Source organism: Ixodes scapularis, unplaced genomic scaffold, assembly GCF_016920785.2.
Source record: "Ixodes scapularis isolate PalLabHiFi unplaced genomic scaffold, ASM1692078v2 PGA_scaffold1__304_contigs__length_218370807, whole genome shotgun sequence".
Classification (NCBI taxonomy): Eukaryota; Metazoa; Arthropoda; class Arachnida; order Ixodida; family Ixodidae; genus Ixodes; species Ixodes scapularis.
This window is the reverse complement of record NW_024609846.1, coordinates 164125758-164144961: the sequence shown is the minus strand read 5'-3', so window position 1 is coordinate 164144961 and position 19204 is coordinate 164125758. Positions and strand designations below refer to the sequence as shown.

At 49.5% G+C, this 19204-nt stretch overlaps 1 protein-coding gene across 1 annotated transcript in view; it reads right to left on the bottom strand.

Annotated features, from left to right (window-relative positions):
- Positions 1-19204, bottom strand: part of LOC120838712 (polyhomeotic-like protein 1) — a gene marked incomplete in the record, with an annotated part of 202850 nt that overhangs the window by 87848 nt on the left and 95798 nt on the right.

Genomic DNA, 19204 nt, shown 5'->3' with positions numbered 1-19204 from the left:
TCGTGTAATGGCGTAATGTTGGGAAGGCACTGCACAGACAGCACACAGAGGAATTCCGCGTGCTGGAAAAAAGGAAAAGGACGCGAGGTGGCCCTGATCCGAAAGCTCTCCCTTCCCTCACTACTATATACCTTCGGTAATATCGCCTCCTGTATCGGTGGAGGTACAAGCAAACCTCCGCCGTCCCAAACCTTCATGCCCAACGCCGTCAGGTGAAACGTGATTCACAACCCATGGCACAACGCCAAAGCAAACCTAACCTTTTTTTTTTTTTTTTCATTTGAGGTTTTCGATGGTAAAAATTAATTATACACCCTTACACTAAACTTGATGACTATACGCCAAATAGTTAAGTTAACATAACATATTTTCAACACGTTGTGAGGCAGTAACAAAGTAAAGGCGTTCAAAGTTTGAATCCATTTTTCTCAGCTCCACTTTTTGCTGCAAATTTCATACGCACCCCAGTGATGCAGGCGTGACGAGATGTCCCTACAGCGTGCAATTCGCGTAACGAGTATCGAGAAAACGATCGGATCGACGAAACGTGTGTCCATGAAAAGTTGTCCACGAAACGTAATTCCACGAAACGAATTTCGACAAAATGGTAGGGACCTATATATCCACCAGTTCAAACGATCGTTTAATCCTTGGCCGCTCCCGATAAATTTGGCCAGCACGAACGTACACGAAGGAAAGTTGCTCAAATCAGGCCATAATTTTTTATTTATTTACTAGATGCAGCCGTTTATTCGAGAGCGTGAGAGAAATAAATGGTAGATATAGCGTTGATATATGATATAATATGATAAGATATGATACATTTATTTTAGCTCAGGAGAGCCGTGGCGCCACAGAAAGGCAAATTGCCCATACCTTCGTAGCCTGCGGCGCCGCTTCTAAGGACGATGAAATGGTATAGTACAAATGAACCGTGTGAATGATGACGATGATGATGGGATGATAAAGAGGGTGATGAAGAGCATCACGCCTAGCAGCCGTCTTCGCGACGGTGGTCTTCGCGGGTCTGCCATGGGCTGCTGACTTCTAGCAGGCTAGGCTCGAGCGCTTGCCCAGCATGCAGACGATCCGGTCAAATTTCCCGTGACACAGGGTGTCTAGCAGCCCCGTGTTAGGGCTCCGGTGGTTTACGCCGGTGTTGTCCGGGCGGCGGTTTTCGCAAAAGCGGGCCTTGAAGCTTGCCGTCGAGCTTGTAACCGAGCAGCTTGAGCATGCACTCTGACGATCGAAGACATAATGGGTGCCACTGGTCCGGTTGGCTCTTTGAAGATGGAAAAAAACACGTGTTACGCCCAGCTGGCTTCCTCTTCTTCGTTGAGAACGTGGAGCTGTGGAAGCAGATAGCAAAGCCCCGTCACTGGGCCCACAGTATTGGAGACTATGAGCCCCTGCACCAGGCACAACGGCCGCATCGATATACGAACGTACGAAGCACTCGGTCGTCTCCTCTGCTGGGCAAGCCCGGAGAGGATGGACGGAGGGAAGCGGGTTCGCGCGGTCGTGAGTCAGCCCGCTGGGACAACTCGTCACGCGCTCGCCGCCGCGCTCACAGACCTGCCCAGCCCGACGAAGGTATATGCGCTCAGCAGACGCTCACGCGGAGCACATACGCTTCGAAGCCCATGTCGGCCGACGCACTGTGCCCCAAGTCTCATTTCTTTTCATTTCTTTTCGACTCTGAAGACCGAAGGCCCCATACCAGGTGGCCTGCAGACACACCAAGTTAAGAAAAACAAAACAATTGCAGCGTCGTCAATACGTGATTTACCTCTGAGTAAAAATGTGAAGACGACCGTGCACCGTGTATTTAACTGCCAAACAGATATATATACACGGTCCAAGATGCGCCACACACAAAAACAGAAGAAGAAAACAATGCTAAGATAGAGAAGAAGAAAACAACGACAGATTGCTACCTTTGGGCCCACATACAGTCGTCACCCGTGATCAAGGAGCCGAGCCGGCTTCAAAACGTCGGGCACATTGAAGATATTGGTTATAGTCTACAAAGTACTCTGTCTTATTCATTAAACTTCAAAGGAGGGAAGCTCAAATAAGCCTAACACTGATCTAAAAAGGCGTTCCGGCGGCTCTTCAAATAGCGGGCGGTCTTTCGAATCGAGAAAACAATATTGTATAGGTATAGGTGAAGCAGCCGCGAAAATGCCCAAATTTCCGGCAGGGGACGAGTTTAATACGGGCAGACTCGGATCACATCGACACGAAAGCAAACGTTGCTGTATACCTTTCCGTGCGGACGCTCACGCTGGCGTTGTATACGAGCGCCACGCCTGCCGCAGCCGGAGCGAGCAAGCAGCAGATTCAACACGCGGGTCGAGATCTCGGGCCACGGTGAATAGACCGCGACCTCACCAAGCGTTTGACGCATGCGTGATGCTACCATAACTTTAGTTCAATGGAAGCAGGCGACACTACACGAGACGGCTTAAGTGCCGTCTCGTGCCCTGCACGCGCAGAGCTCCAGCGAGGTTGTCGCGCGCGCAGAACGAGTTCCCTCGATGTACTGCGGCAGCGGTGCCGTAGCCAAGCTGGCGAGTGACATCGGTCTAGTCTTCTTTTTCTTAGGTCACGCCACGGAAGGGTCGTAAAATCGCTGAAACCTCCTGATGCTCGAGCAATTTTGCTTCTCCTGTTTCTATCAATGTTCAAATAATCAAGAATGATTTTTTTTTTTTAGACGAATGCGTTAGGTAATATAGACGTTTCCACTGTTTACGAAAATCACAGTCCCCACGTGCTAAATCACAGTCCAGCCAGCGCTCGCTCGCAATTGCGGCCAGCCAGAAAGTGCGCGCACAAACATAAAGCCCCTCGATGTGTTTGCGCTCGTCTTGCAAGTAGCGTCAAATGCGCGAGTGCACGAGGCCCATGTCTCGAGCGGCCCTTGGAAGCAAATGGCGGCGCAGCACTGAAATGAGCGGACCTTGGAAGCGAATGGCGGCGGAGCACCCGGTCATGGCACGTGTCTCGAGCGCTTCCACAACAATGGTTGGCGGTACTTGTAAAAAAACGCTTTTATCAAGGGGCTTTACACAAACACAGCAATGAACGCCCCCTCATACGCTTATATGGAAATGTGCATATATACATCGCGCAGGTGTTCCGACGGCTCGACCCAATACCACCTAGAACACAAGGCCTGCGCGTTTCCTCCTCTAAACGTCATCACCAGTAGATCCCCTCAGCGCCCCCTAGCTAGCCCGGATGAGCGACATCGTCTGCTGCATCGTCTGCTCCATCGCCTGCTTCGGTGGTTTGTGTAACAGATAATGAAACAGATGCTCACGCCGAGTGTCTCTTGCAAATATCTAACGATGAAGTTAGACGTTCACGTGGAGCGTCAAATGCATGAGAGAAATTGCCTTACTGCTGCGCGAAGGGCTGAAAAGCCCTTCGTTGGACGCTGGACGCTGACACTGGACGCCATTTTCGAGGGCCCTGTTTATACCTCGGGCAGCTGCTTCGAAGCGTTCTACCGCAGAAAGAGCGCGCGCGCTAGAAATGCGCGTCCCAAAGCCAGGAGCGCGTGCTAGCTCGCGCTCCTGGCCGAGGGAGCGTTCGCGTGCACGTCGCAAATGCACTTGGAAGCTCGCTATCAGCTCGCGCTCAGCAGTCACGCACACAGCTGCGGCCGCAAATGAATGCGACGTAGTTGCGACGCGGCCCCTACTCTCGTCAAGCTTCGGGGTGTTTGCCGCTTGGGGCGGGTCGGGGATCTACTAACGAAACGTCATGCGCAGGCCTTGTCTTCTAGGTGGTATTGCTCGACCGCTGCCGCGCGAGGGTAACCCAACCCTCCTACCGCCTCGGTTGCCGGGGCCCGCCTATGCCTGCCCTCTGCTCCAAAGGTCGCGGTTCGGCGCAGAGGTGGCGACCAGCCTAGCACAGGGGACTGAGGAGCGTCAAGTGCTCGGTGGATGTTTGGGTTAGCGCCCAGGCAGGCACGTAACCAGGATTTTGTTTCGGGGGGTGCCCGCCCATGACAAAATGCTGGGGGGAAGAGGAGGCCCCAGCAAAATAAAAAATTTCGGGGGGGTGGGGGGGGGGCGGGCGTGTCCCCCCCCCCCCCCCCCCCCCCCCCCCACCTGGTTACGTGCCTGCGGGACCAGGTGTTCATTGGGCACGGGACCACCACGTGACGCTGACGTGTTTGAAACCGATTGACCAGTGTCGGAAAGAGGGAGAGGATGCGGGCCTCTAGAAAAGCCAGAGACGGCGGAGGAAAATTCGTAAACTTGAGCGATCCATTGCGCGTCAATGGCATCAGTTATTCCCTACTTTGTACCAAGATCTCGTGTACATAGTTCGACATTCCTTAAACTGGCACATAATCAAACGTTCAATTAAGTCAACGTTTCGAATTCCTGCTTCGCCGCTACTGTTCCCGTAAGTGAGCACCGGTCCCCAAATCATCATCTTCAGCCCAGTCGATCACAGAATCCGCGATCCCAGTGTCCCACACCGGGGGTGGACGAAACAACATCACGGAAAGAAGAATCTTTACTATCAACTATTAGGACACAGATCACGAGCGAGTTGTTATAAAAGAGCATCGTATCTTCGGTTACGGTCATTGCCAAGGTATTCGCCCCTCTTTTTGCTCGGCAACAAAGTCAGTGGTGCCACCTCTCGGGTAGCCATTGCACACTTCCGGTTCACTCATGATTTTTTTTTTTTTTACTCATCATTCTTTTATCGGAAGAGTGAAATACGTCTCACAGTGCTATAAGCGGCCATTTTCCCAAGAGAGCGCGTAGAGTTTATCTCGTCAATACTGATCCAGCGTCTAATTCAGAACCAGAAGGGTTTCAGGGCTATTCGCATATTGGCGCAATCGCGATTCAACCCACGCGAAAAATAGCGAATATAGCCAACGTGGCACGCTTCTTTCGAAAGCTTTCAGCACGCGCCCGTTGCCTTTCGCCACGCAATTACTTGTTCACCTCAACCGTAGGAAAAAAAAAAAAAAAAAATCCGGATCTTTGTGGAACATTACTAATTTCCCCCTGTACGTGGATAATTAAGAGATATGTAGGTAAATTTTAGATTAGATATATGTTACCTTATCAAGACGTACCCGCCGGCAATGTGAAGGTGAACGCCGGACCGTCGACCGCTCCGTGCTATCAGCGCCATGACGTGGCTGCCACGGCAGCCGCGTCATGGTGCTGATAGCACGGACCGTTCGACGGCCCGGCGTTCACCTTCATATCGCACACGACTGTACACTTCCCGAACGCCAAAAGCATCGCTTCTTCCTCCGACAATCCCATCTCGTAAGAACTACTTCGCGCCGCGTAAAAACAATACGCAAAACTTGTTTTTTTTTTTTTTTTTTTTTGAGGTGAAAACGGGTATAGTTTCTTCTGCACTGACGTCCCCAGCCTTTCTAGTGCTTACTCTTTCTGCTCTCGCCTGGCGTTGCCTTCACCTGTACTGCAGGCAACTGAACTCTTTGCTCAAAAACACACCTCGGCTGCACGAACTCTCGTTCCTTGCAATGACGACTCTGGTATCCAGGCAACAACATTTATGCATTATCAGAATTTTTATTTTCATCGGCATCTTTTAATGCTTGCTCAAACTCTGTAAATTGATAGTAGAAGTACCAAGGGATCGGGAAGGAGAATTTGAACCTCAACTAATTCTTCCAAAGCTAAAGCTACGACTTCGGGACACGTCGGGACAGCAAACGCTGTCGCATGAAGAGAAGATAGTCTTTTGGGGGTTCCTTTTTTTGGGCATTTCTTGACACCCGACACCGACCTCCCCCCTTCCCCCCCCCCCCCCCCCCTTTTTTTTTTAAGATGAGTTTGAGGACCCTGATGGGGATTGGCGGCCGCTTGGGCTAGCGCACACCAGCTCGGACCACGTGGAGCGAAAAGCTCACGCCGCAGAACCCAGAAATCCAGGGGTTCAATCGCCGCCCCTGCCCGTTTCGATCTGGATGAGCATCGCGCCGGCGTGCAATCGTCTATCACTACTCCGTTGTGCACGTTAAAGACCCCAGGTTAGCAGTCGTAGTGCACTGGCTACATTTATCATTTACAGCGTAAATCAGTGTCGCCGCACCTCAAAGTGCAAAATGATTTTACGCCGTATAAACACAAACGTAAAAAAAAAAAAAAAAATAATAATAAAAAAAAATTGCACTTATGACGAAAATAATCCCTGGAGACGGGGAACAAGAGGGACAAAGTACAAACAGAAATCTCCAAACACAGCTAGGTGACTGGTGCGCGACCGAAAAAATCCGCCTGGTCCGGGTATCGAACCCGGGACCTCTCCATTACAGGTGGAGCGCTCTACCAATTGAGCTAACCAGGGGTTAGACATCAGTAGAGCAAACGGGTTTTATCAGCCGCCACCAGTCAAACACCAACAAGGGTGAAGCTTGCAATTTAAGGTTATGATTATAATGCAATTAAATGTTGTTCCCCGTCTCCAGGGATTATTTTCGTCATCGTTGTCCAGCTCGCTTGCACCTTTGCATTTAATTGCATTATAAAAATTGCACTTAATTTTTTTGACGGTGTTGGTTTAAGAACGTGGTGAGTCGTAGAGGCCCTATAATCCACATTATTTACGATATTTACACTAGACTGAATAGGCCCATCTCACCAAGTGTTCGGCGCATGCGTGAAGCCGCCATAGCTTTAGTTCACGGACACCAGGCGGCAGTGCCCGAGACGGCTCGTGCCTTCCCATGCGCAGCATGCGCAGAGCTCCAACCAGGTTGTCGCACGTTCAAAATGACCAAAGTTCCCTCGGTGCATTGCGGCAGCGGTGGCGCAGCCAAACTGGCCGGTGAGATCGGTCTATCGGTCGTCCTGATGCGGCATGACCGAATCGTCCAATCTGCGCGTGAGACTCGCTTTTTGCGCCTCACTTCTGTTTCGTCTTCATCGTGCATCTCTGGTCGCTACCGTCGAACTTGCCATTCGCAACTGCTATTATTAGTCGCGCCATCACGGGTAGCAACCATAAGGGGGCGCCACCGAGTCGTTTGGCCAATCGCGGAAGGCCGACCACAGCGGCGCTCTCGGTCGGGCACGTAGCCTTTGCGGAGCGGCCGAAATACCTCCCCACCCTCCAGCCGAAACAGGCGTGCTACGAGCAAAAGAGGAGGCGGCACGCGTCGCCCTTGACCCCGCGCCGTGTCCGAGACCCAGAGACGGGCTGCGGGGCGACTGGCCGAGCGGGCTCCTGCCGCCGAGAAGCGGACTCTTCCCTGCCTCCTCAGCGGAACGGAAGAAGCGGCGGCCCGCAGGAACGCTCCGACAGCGGGACCCATCGCGCCTGCCGCCCGGGGAGACACCGGAAGCTGTATCGATCCGGCGGAAGTGACGTCACCGGCTGTCGCCCCGGCCAACACCAGAGGGCCGTGTCGTGCCGCGGAAGAGGCGAACGCGAGAGGCGCCAAAAACCCAGCCGCGGCTAGGGCGCCCCCCGGGCTCGTTCCAGGCTGGACGCAATGAAGACTTACGAGCTTCTCTATGCCTCCAGTGCGCACGCCGTGCACGTGCTCGTTTCCTCCGGCGACGTTTTATGGACGAGTCGTTCCGGCAAGATTCGCTTCAACGGCGCTTCTCAGGCCCGCTTAAAAAGATACCTCGCCCCCCCCCAAATTTTTGTTTGTTTGTTTGGCGGTTATGATGGTGTCAGAAGACTACCCAATTAATATTTTGGTAAAGCGTCACGTAATTTTTTAATAAGGTCAAAAAACGCAACGGCTCGAAACCGAGACTGGACTGGGGAGGAAAGAGAAATGCAGAAGAGGAGAAAGTTACCGGAAGTCACGTGGCTGTCCAACTTCTTTTTTTTTAATCAACCTATTTGCAGCTTTTTTGAAGCTACAAAAAAAAAAAAAAAAATGGGTATAATATTTTTTTACTATTTTTAGTACTGAGTGTGTGCTTTCAATGACCGACGACTTGATTATCTTTGGTGGTTCAGTCTCAGACTTGGACGTAGTTCAACTACTCTACTGAAACTACTGTAGTTTAACTACTTTTCCGAGTAACTTGGTAACTTTCAATTACAACTTTATTTGGGTAATTAGTAGTTTAATTTAACTACAATTTTCACGTAACTTCTACTCAAACTACTAATTACTTCCGAAATCTAACGCTAATTTTGCTCATCACAAAAGTTTGAGCGCAGAAATAAATAAGACGCCGGCAAATGAAAGGGTATTCCCCAACAAGGGGCCCCATCCCATTCCGTTCCCGTAGAAACTGCATCACAGGCGTCCTTGGGTCAAGGTGGCGACGAGCAGCCAAAGCATAATACCGGCGCGCGCGAATGCAGGCAGAGATGCCTAACAAGCCTTCGTCGGGTATTCACCTAATCCGGTAATGCACGCAGGCGCCGCGCCTCCAACTGCAACCGTGAAAGACGGGGTCACTTCCAGGGTCATTGTTGTTTTCATGCTGTCTGCCTTTAGTGAGCTCTGCCTCAAGCGGTTTGGGGGTTCCAGGGAATGACCTCGCAGCTGGGCACCTGCTCCCATGGTCGCCTTGTCGACAGCACTTACTCCCTTGCAAAGCACGGCTCACCCGCGCACAAACGTAGACACGGAGAATCCGTTCTTGGGAGCAGGTTCACGCTTCCAGCTGCAACTGTATGAGCGACAATGCTTGTTCACGTAGTTCAACTACGCGTCCTTACGACCTCCCACGCTAAGGAGACCTCCTTTTTGTTGAAAACGATTTACTTGTCCGGCGCGCCAGGATACCGTAGTCGCCGGCGAAGATTGCGAGTCACCCTTGAGAGCTCCATTTTTGGACCCGGCACCATCGGCGAAGTATACCTCGTTTCATCTTCTGTCATACCAGAACAATTTTCTTTTCATTAGCGTAGCACTAGCACTCTAACAAGACGCGCAGTCATCCGGATGATCTCATCGTCGTGGCGCGAGACTTGAACCCTTGACGGTCAGGTGCACTCGCTCAGGGTACTCTCTGAACGTCGTTGGAATAAAGAGGGACCAGTCATAACAATCTCAGCTTGCCGAAGAAAATAGAAAACTGTAGGAGATTTTCATATGAAAGACCCTATAGCCGAGGCAAACCTCACCTGTTTCGTCATGGACACCTCAGATACCGACACTCGCTTACCCGACCCTGCACTGCCTGTTTCTCAAATTCAACGCTGCCGTTCCATCCAGCGCGTCGATAGAAAGCCTTTTTAGCTTGGCTGGGGACGTGTTTAGGAGGAAAAGGGGAAAACTCTCCTATCAAGAACTTTATAAGTCTATTCAATTGCTTCTGCGAGCGAATAAACTATATTGGTGAAAACGCAAGCCATTAAAATGACTGCTTTTTATTTTAGGCTCGCTGGGTTTTTCACGGATCAAAATTGATGTGCATTTTGCTACCACAAAAATATAAAAAAGTAACTTCGAAAGTAACTTCAAAGTAACTCGCTACTTTTTTACAGTAGTTAGTAGTTTACTCAATTACTATTACAAATGCGTAATTTCTACTCTACTCCAACTACTTTTGGCGTCGATACTCAGTAACTTAACTTAACTACCTTTTTTGAGTAATTTGTACATGTCTGTTCAGTCTATACCATAGAGAACGGCACGTGACCACAGAGAAGAGTGAGCGCGACCGACTCAAACATTTTCGATCGGCGGTTTCGAACGGAAACAAAACAAATTTCGAGCCACAAATTAAGCTCCGGGTAGCTGGGCTCTCATATGTCATGTATAAATAAAAACCTTCTTTCAATGTCTCTTTAAAGGGACACTAACACCCCCCACCCCCCCCCCCCCACCCAAAAAAAAAATATATATATATATATATTTAATTTTTTTTTCCATGCGATTTACCATGCTGCCAGAAGACTACCCAATCCTAATTATGCTACAGCATCATGTATACTTTTAATAAAGTAAAAAAAAAAAAAAGAAAAAAAAGAAACGCAACTGCTCGAAACGGAAACTGAACTGGGGAGGAAAAAGAAATATAGAGGAGGAGAAAGTTACCGAAAGTCACCTGGCTATGCAACTTTTTTTTTTTTAATCAACGTATTTGCAGCTTTTAGAAGCAATAAAAAAAGGGTATCATAATTTTTTTTTGTATTTTTAATATTGACTGTGTCCTTTCGGTGACCCAGGACTTTGACTATATTTGGTGGTTGAGTCTAAACCATAGAAAAACTGCAGACTTGTACGTAGTTCAACTACTCTACTCAAGTTACTGTAGTTTATGTACGTTTCTGAGTAGTTTACTAACTTTCAATTACATTTTTATTTCGGTAATTAGTAGTTTACTTTCATTACTTTTTCCGAGTAACTTCTACTCAAATTACAAATTACTTTCGAATTTTCGTAATTGTTTTGCCTATCAACAAACATTCCTGCACAAAGGAGATAAGATGTTGGAAGATCAGCTTATATTTGCAAAGAGGGGGAAGCATGTGGCGTAGGAAGATAGGGGAGGGGGGGAAGAAAGTGGTTTGGAGACTCCGAAATCCCCCAAAATGAGCGCATCTAAAAGATGATGGGATGCGCCGCTGCGTATTTCCGGAGCGGCCCTACGAGGCACCACAAAAACGGTAATCTCGAGTTAAATTTGCGAAAATTGATTCCTCGCTGACCCCCATAATAATAATAATAATTCATATATATATATATTTTTACTTTTATTTTTTAAGAAGGGGAGGAGTTTTTTTTTTTTTTTTTTTGTAATTTCACCACCTTTACTGCGCGCTTACTGTGTGATATTTTCCTTAAGCTGGCTGTTTTTGCTAGGTACAAGGAGAGACATGCTCGTAGAGAGCTGCAAACGAATGTGAGAAAATGGAAGTATCTCGGAAGAGACGCATCGCCATAACGACACGTAGCATGCGTCCACTCATCACGAAACAAAGGTCAAGGATGAGAACACTCCCACCAAAATGTTCCTGCCACGTGGATAGCGAGATATGTTTCGGCCGCATCTCGGCGGACGCTCAACCTGGTGTCGCGGAGAAAATAGGCTCTTACTTCGTTGGTGACGATTCTTATATCGATGAACAATTGTGTATTTAATCAACATAGAGGCATTACTCATTTACATCACTTTGCACATTATATACTTTGAAACAAAACATGGGGTACTGCTCCCAACGTCTGGTGACTTTCCCTGCCGTCCTCCTCGACCACACCTCCAGCGTGTGCCCCGACCACAGCCAAACTCGACAAACAAGGATCAACACAAAGGCGGGCGAGACGAACTCCTCCACAGCCATAAGGGATCCCACGTTTGTAAGTTAGCGGGCGGAAGACTCCACAGCCGAGGGGGGTCGGACGTGCAGGTTGGCGCCAGAGGCAGGGTGATGTTCAGAGTTTGGTATCCAGTTTCTTAGAGCCAATCAAAAGGCTGGTAGCCCAAAGCGAATAGGAACATTCCTAAAACAAGCGCATATACAAGACAGAATACATTCCGAACGAAGCCTCACAAGAGCAGTCATAAACATTACAAGACAGATAAGTTATACACGGAGAAAAAACACCTCCGAAGTGGAGATCCCCAAGCAGACCTGCACACGACAAATCATCTCCAACGCGGAGCTTTATAAACAAGTGTAAGGTTACAACGAAGTTCATGTTCTCGCCCATCTGGGGCCCCTCGAGCCCGGTAGATGCCATGAGCCGCACCGTTTAAACGAAGGAACCCTCGGAAAAGGTAAAAACATAAAGATAGTCTAAACACCCGCGCGAGCACAACTTCGCGACAGCGGCGTCCGCGCTGGCCAGATGCTCTAGGCATCCCTTTCTTATACCTCTGTCAAACGGGCACCTAGTAAAATTCCATTTGCCCCAAATGACGTTCAGTGCAAATGCCTTTCCGGACGCGGCAACTCAAACGGATGGATAGATAATTTGTTTATTGGATATCTGCCTCCTGGCATTTGGACAAAACGTCATTTTAGGTGCCAGTCTGAAAGGGCTCTATTAGAGTAACGACTTGCTTCGTTTTTGTCAACTAGAACGAGTGACATATTCGTGGGGTGGACTGCACGTTGGACGCCTTGCCCCGCACTGTCTCGATGCTTGAGATGGACCGACTGACAAGGCGGGCACAAGGCACGCAAGAGCGGGTTCTAACGGTCGCGCCGAATGGTCCACAACGAAGAAGAGACCATCCAAAAGTTGCCGAAATCGAGTGGACTATCGATGGGCTTGTCTCTGAACTACGTTGAAGGTGTTTCTGAAGTGCGTAGTAATCCTCGTTGACAGGCAGGTGGATCGAGATATGCTTGTCTTCAGCACGCGTGCTGCACCAGGCGGCCGATCCAGCGACTGTGCCCCATCGGCCGTGCGAAGCCAATGGGGCACAGCCGCTGCTCTTTCCACTACTTCTGGTTGTAGTCCACGACACTTGCACTGGTTCTCAATATATCCATGCTAGCGCCGCACTGCGGATCTGCTTTCCGAGTATCAAAAATATTGCACCGCATCTGCCACTACGTCCCCCTTCCCCCACTTTTTTTTTTTTAACAACACTGTACTCAATAAACACATAGTTTCGTTCCACACGTGCAAGTGACAACGCAGAAAACGAAGTCTTCTTGTACATCTGCGGCCAGGGTAAGTTGTAAAGCAGTGGTTCTCAAGTCTCAACCATCGATGTTTCGCGGACCCCTTGTGGATCGGCGGAGATGATGGAGGACCCCGTTCGGGGTGAGGGGAGGGGGAAGGTATAGGGTAAATATAATAATAATTGAATAAATGGATTTCAGTAAGGAGTAAAGTAGACCTTTCTTATTGACATGCACACGAGGAAACACGCCGCAAAAACTGAAACATTTCTTCTCGACCTGGAAAAAAAAACTTTTGTTGCCGGGATTGACTGATGGACGCGGACCCCTAGAATGCCTTCGCGGACCCCCATTTGAGAATCACTGATGTAAAGAAAGTACTCAATTCGAGAAAGTACTAAGCAATGTCCTTAGTCTTTTTCCTTTATATTTTTTGCATAGTTTATAATCGCGTACAGCACGCGTTTAAGATACTTTTTTTTATCACTTGGTTGGAACTGTCAAGGCGTTATCTAAGCAAAAGGTAAAAAGCAAAACACGGTGCGAGCCGAGGGGAGAAGATGTTGGCCGCCAACGAGGCTATCGATTCCGGCTCGGCGTGCCGCCGAGACGCTGCCGGCAGGACCGTGTTTGTTCCAGCTCAAATTGCGGGGCAGAGTGCGCCGCCAGGAGGCCCAGTCGCCCGAAGGCCGTCGGGTGCGGGAGGGCGAGGCTCGCCAGCGAGGGCTTCGCGAGTGAAGCCCACCCCGCAGGGGCCCCCCCTCGCTGCCCGGCCTTCTCCTTTTTGCAATCGTCCATTCGGCCCGGCCTCTCCTCGCAGGCCAGCCATCCTCCTCTCCCCTATCACCGACGCCCCCCTTCCCCCTCTCCCCCTGCCTACGTAGATTGTGGTTGGTTTCTTCCTGCACTTGTTTTTGTCGCTTCTCCCGCCATTCCGCCCACCGAAGAGGGAGCGAGAAGGAATGGCACTGAGCGAAACAAAGTACGAAACGACGAGGGGGAAAGCAAAAAAAGAAAGAAAGGCGAGGCTAGGCGGGAGAGCATAAGGCGCAAGCCCCAGCCACGGGGAAAGAGCGGAGACCCCCATCGATCTCGCCCTCCCCACGCGGGGATCTCACCCGCGGCCCCTGCCAAATCCCCCCGACGGCAGGAATCCCCCCCTCCGGCTGTCTTGACCCCCCGCAAGCTCCCCGCGAGCCGCCCTATCCCTCGTCCCGAAACTGACAGTGGGGCCGAAGCTACGTGCTCGTTGAACCAGCCGTACGTTTGTCTTTCCTCGCGTGTGTGCAGGCTCTCGGCCGTACTCAGGCGCGGAGAGTGGGGTCAAGTGATCGAAGGAGCGCGGCTGATTGGGCCGGCGAGCACCCAGCTCCCACCGCACTGCCACCTTAGGCGTGGACGACACCGAACGGGGGGTCGCTGCCCAAGGTCCCTTCCACTGGGCTCCCTGACTGGGCTCGAGGAGAGCGTCGGTCCTAGTTTCGTATCAGCTGAGCAGATTCGGCCAGTAGAAGAGCAGCTCGCACTGAGGCTGAACACGTGACGAGACTTTTCTCCTTCATTTTATTTTTTGATCTTGCGGCAGCGCCAAGATTCTTCACACAATCTTTATCCCCACCGTATATCTGTCGGGCTCCTTACAAATATATCTTCGTTTATCTAAAAATTTACCCTCTGCAGGCGTTCAAAAATAAGGCAGATCTTCCGGTATAACACGCAGTACACTTATAAAAAACCTCAATAAAAAAAAATTAACGCTTTTGTGGACTTTTTTTTTTTCATTAGACGAATTTTTAACAAACAAACAACAAGATTGGTAGATTACACAACGTGACCGAGGGTTCGTCGACACCGTTGCACGCTGCAGATGAAAACTTTAGCCGGTGCAGTACCGCCGCTACCCTCGATAAACAAACGCGCGCCAGAACGAAGCTCATTCATATGGAAACGGACGGAAGATGGAACCCAGGATCGCTGGCGGTGGATACAACTGCGGCACAGGAAAAGTTCGTCGCTCTCTTCCACGCCGATCCACCAACACATAGCGAGTGAACGCCGATCGACGTCGTTCAGTAGCGATCGGGCCTTTATCTCTGTTAGGGACCTTATCCTCCACGAATGAGCTGCGCCATCTATCGGTAAATGACGAAGCATATCTGGCGTCGTCCTAAAGAAGTTTAACTAGCCATTACGCCTCTATTTTTTTGTTGTAAAACGAAGGACAAACACAATGACGGCGTGTTCCAATAAAAACGCCGGGCCGCCCTCCACACTGTCACTGATGTTCGTTTGGCTGAAGGGAAAGCGATGTGCGGTGGGACTAGTCGCTACCTGGACGCGCCACTAAACATGGCGGAGGGCCCCGTCCACTATACCCCGGAGTGGCCAACTCCCGGAGACGTCATTGTGACGCGGCCCACAAAAACGGTCTTCTTGACGCCCGTCGCGGATGTACCCTCCCAAAAAATATTTGAACGAGTGCCGAAGGTCCAATATAACGGCGATAGTGAGGGCCTTGTAACGTTTGAGAACATACGTAGCGTTCATGCAAGATTCCTAGATGATTTGGGAGAAAAACCTCTGGGTATGAAGCGCACACTGCTACTATTTCGAGGTCACAGAACCCGAGAAGTCCGCGGTCGCTTTAAAGTGACCATGAAATTAATTTTGGCCAAGTATAAATGATTTCAGATTGAGATTGTACTAATCGCATATCCCAAGTGGGTCAGGAGAAAACCATTACGCTAGGGTAGAAAGCCAAAAGACTGCATTTCGGTACGCAAATCGGAAAATATGGCGACTATGTTTTACCTCCTTTGCTTCGAAAGCTCTCCGCCTTATCACGGTGATGCAACCGCCGTGCCCACGCGCGCCAGCCCAACCCAGCTCACGGACTGGACACGAGCACTGCGTCACTCGGACGTGTACGCTCGTCAACAATCAATCAGTCGACGAATATTTGATTCAGAGACCGATCTCGCCAGGAGTTGCGCGACGCCACCACTGCACCTGGTACCTGTCGTTGTCCGTAGTTTTCCGGCAGCGTCAATGCGCGTTGTACGACCAACATCCGGACATTTTCGGGTTAGCACGAGACTTTTCATCGGGAGTTTACTCGCGGTTTTCAATGGGTGGCTTCACCTGTTGTGTGCCAGGGTGCTACAATGCCAGCACCGTGCAAAAAGGCATTAGATTTTGTCTTCCCTAAAGAAAGCAACCCCCCAAAGGAGTGGCGAAGAATGGTAAACGGAGCCGGAAAGAGCGGCAGGAAAAGGAGCGTTTTTCGATTCGTTTTGCGATTCGCTTCATAATTCACATCCACCTTATTGCACTGGTGTAGGATACACGGCACGAGACATAGTAGCGCGTGCCGAAGTGTTCCCTACGTTGGAATCTCCATGACCACTCGCTCCGTAGGGGTCTATCCGTTGGTCTATTCTATATCAATCGGGACCTCCGCACTGCTTTGCAGCGGCCGTTTTTATACACTTTTTGTTCGATGTATTTCGCTGGTTGTAACTGTTATTGCGACGACATGTTTCAATCCCAACTGTGCGTCAAAATATCAGGACAATCAGCAAAAAAAAAAAAAAAAAAAAAAAAAAAGCAGCGATTTCTCGATATGCAACACTTCAAATAAAATTACTTTTTCGAAAACAGTCTTCATTTTTGTTTCATACAAAACGTGAAAACACTGCATAATGTAATTTCAGAGTGCAACACGTGCCACAAAAAAGGCAGCAAACGAACCTTACCCACCTTGTGGTGGTCAATTAGGCTGGCGTTACTGATCCATTCTGCAATAACACCACTAGAGACCCCAGAAAAAGAAGCTTCCACCGTCGGGCGAATAATAACGTTAGGAGCCTGCGCAAACGAAACAAAACAAAATAAGAACTGTACAGGCAAACGCATCTCCACCCAAAATATTTTCAGTTATCTGGCAAGGCTGCTTCTGTTTGACAGATGCCAGTTGTTACGGCGCGTCAGGCATATTGTCTGTACCAGTAGGTCATTTCTTCCTTGTATGTAGGCTTCTCCACTCAATTCATCTGTGCCCTGTCAGACATGCTGTCAGCCAGAATGAAATCACTTTTTGAACACTATCGCACCCCCGAGAAAGTTTATTTAGCTCTACTTACTGCGTTGCCGATTAAACGTTATGCACAAAACTGAGCACTACGCAGCTAAGTTTTCCACATTTGGTACTGTTCCGCGGTGCTACACCCGAGCCGATGGTCCCTCGAAGTTTCGTGTTATTTGCAATTGCACTAGATGTGTACTTGTTTCCAAGTTCATTGAGACGTTGAGCAGCCGGAGTGCTCGAGTAGTGGCGTCATTGCTTTTTCCCCGGCCGTAGTGAATGCAGTGGGATCCCGCGTTAACGAAGACGAGGCAGACGACAAAGCAACTCTAAAGCGATAAGACGACTGGAACTGTGTTTCTGCGCTTGCTGACAAACTAAGGCATCGCAAACACTACAATCTCATGAAGTACAGACATGCAGGAGAATCCAAGCTGATACCGGGGGCGTCCTAAACGATAATCTAAGATGATATACGTGCAACCCTATCTAGCAGGGAAGCCGGAAAGCGATGACTACAAGTAGCATGGCGACGACAGGGATTCGACTTTTTCCAGGCAGTGTCGCATCCCGGTGTTTCCGCGCATCTGGGAAGGCAACAGGTTACGCATGGCCTATAGACGCTTTGCAGCAGCTGTGCATGGACGCCGCCATAACTGACCTTCAGTTTTTGTTTCCTCTTATTTCGTTTATTTCACTTCATCATTACCATAGCAGGCCAGGTTATTGCCACATTAGATTCAACTGAGTCCTTTTCTAAAGCATCGGCCTTTGTAGAGGATCGTCAACTACCGTTTCAGTTGCTCGGCATTTCGGTAAGACAAGAGAAGGTCAGCAATGGCAGCTGTAATTTGGCGCGTGTGTAAAGCGTCTATAGCATCGATGATAGGAACTGAGCCCGCAGTTGCCTTTCATGCCAACGCGCGAAGGTTCAGCGGCACACTCGCACTAAACTTGTCATTTTTCCTCTTTCTACCGCCCGTTTCGAGCACGCATACACGTGGATCGAGTTGGCCCCCTCCGGGAATCGCAAGGCCATAAATACATCGTCACAGCCATCGACAGATTTACCAGGTGGCCTGAAGCCCTTCCCGTCACCGAAATCACAGCTTCAACTGTTGCTCGAGGGTGCTAGCACATGTGGCGTGGGGTTCTTGCGGTTTGGCGTGCTCTACCCACGGACAAAGGTCGCCGATTTGAGTCCGTACTTTTCGGACAATTCACATCTCTACTCGGCAGCACCCAGCTGAGAACCTCCACTTACCGTCCACAAGCAATGATTCAAAGATTTCATCGCCAGCTAAAAAACTGCACTCATCGGATGTCGAAACTAGCCTCATTGGACAGAATCACTTCCGCGAGTACTGCTCGGTCTACAGAAAGCAAACAAACACTGAAGCTTTCACGCACTCCCACAGAAGTGCTACGCGGAACATCCATACTCCTACAATCCTACCCCAAGATTTTTTTTTTTTTCATTTTTATACATGCAACGGTTACTCCGGACAGAGCCAACCATGTTCATTAGCTTAAACACCATGTCACAAGTGCAAGCCAACAATCGGAAACCATCGACGCGTCCAGTCTTCGTTAGTGAGACCTTGCCAAAACAACCCACGCATTAGGAACGGTGCTGTACGCCGATGCCTTAAACCACCTTACCATGGTCCCTATTTATTATTTAATCCTCAAGAGGAATCTCCGACATTTTCAGCTTTTGGTAAACGGCAAAGGGGAAGCCGTCTCGCTCGACAGACTGAAGGCCGCCCATGGATATGGAGCCGACAGAATCTGCATCATCCCTGATATAACCTTGTTTCCTAACAGTATTCTTCCTGGCGGAAGGTTCAGTTGTATCTTCCACAAGCGTTTCATTGACTCGGGTGGGGTGGGGTGGGGAAAGGGGTAGGGGTAGGGGTAGGGGTAGGGGTAGGGGGGGGGGGGGGGGGGGGTGTATCAATTATAGTTAGACAACAACTAGGCAAAAAGTAAGTTGAAGCGGCGCGGGAGATTCTCTTCCTCGTGGCGTCCCAGCGAAGAGCATTAATTCAGAGATAATGTCGATATTGCGATAAACCTGCGGCGCGTTGAACCAGGTTACAGCAACAGTGAGCCAGGTTTATAAAATACCAAGCAACGTTTTGTAATGTAAAATAATTTCCTGAACCCTCCTCCCCCCCCCCCCCCCCCCCCCCCACCCCTTTCTTCCCACAGTTTACATAATTTCCCGGTATAAATAACGCGGCCAACAAAAATGTAAAAAAAAAGAAGGAAAAAAAAGTCACCAAAGTGCGGTGTTACAGGATGCTCCAAAAGGAGATCTCTGCTGATCTCTAATAAAGACAATTGTCTCGGTTTCAATGAACCATTAGGGTCGCTACAAATCACACGTTTCTCAAATTAAAAAAAAAAAAAAAATAAAAAAGGTGGGTGTATAATTTTTTACAGTGATGTTTTTAGCTCCGATTCAAGCATTAGTAGTATACCATATTCGCCAGCTGGACCTCGAGTGTGGATGCTGGAGCGGTCGGCGCTTGCACTCCC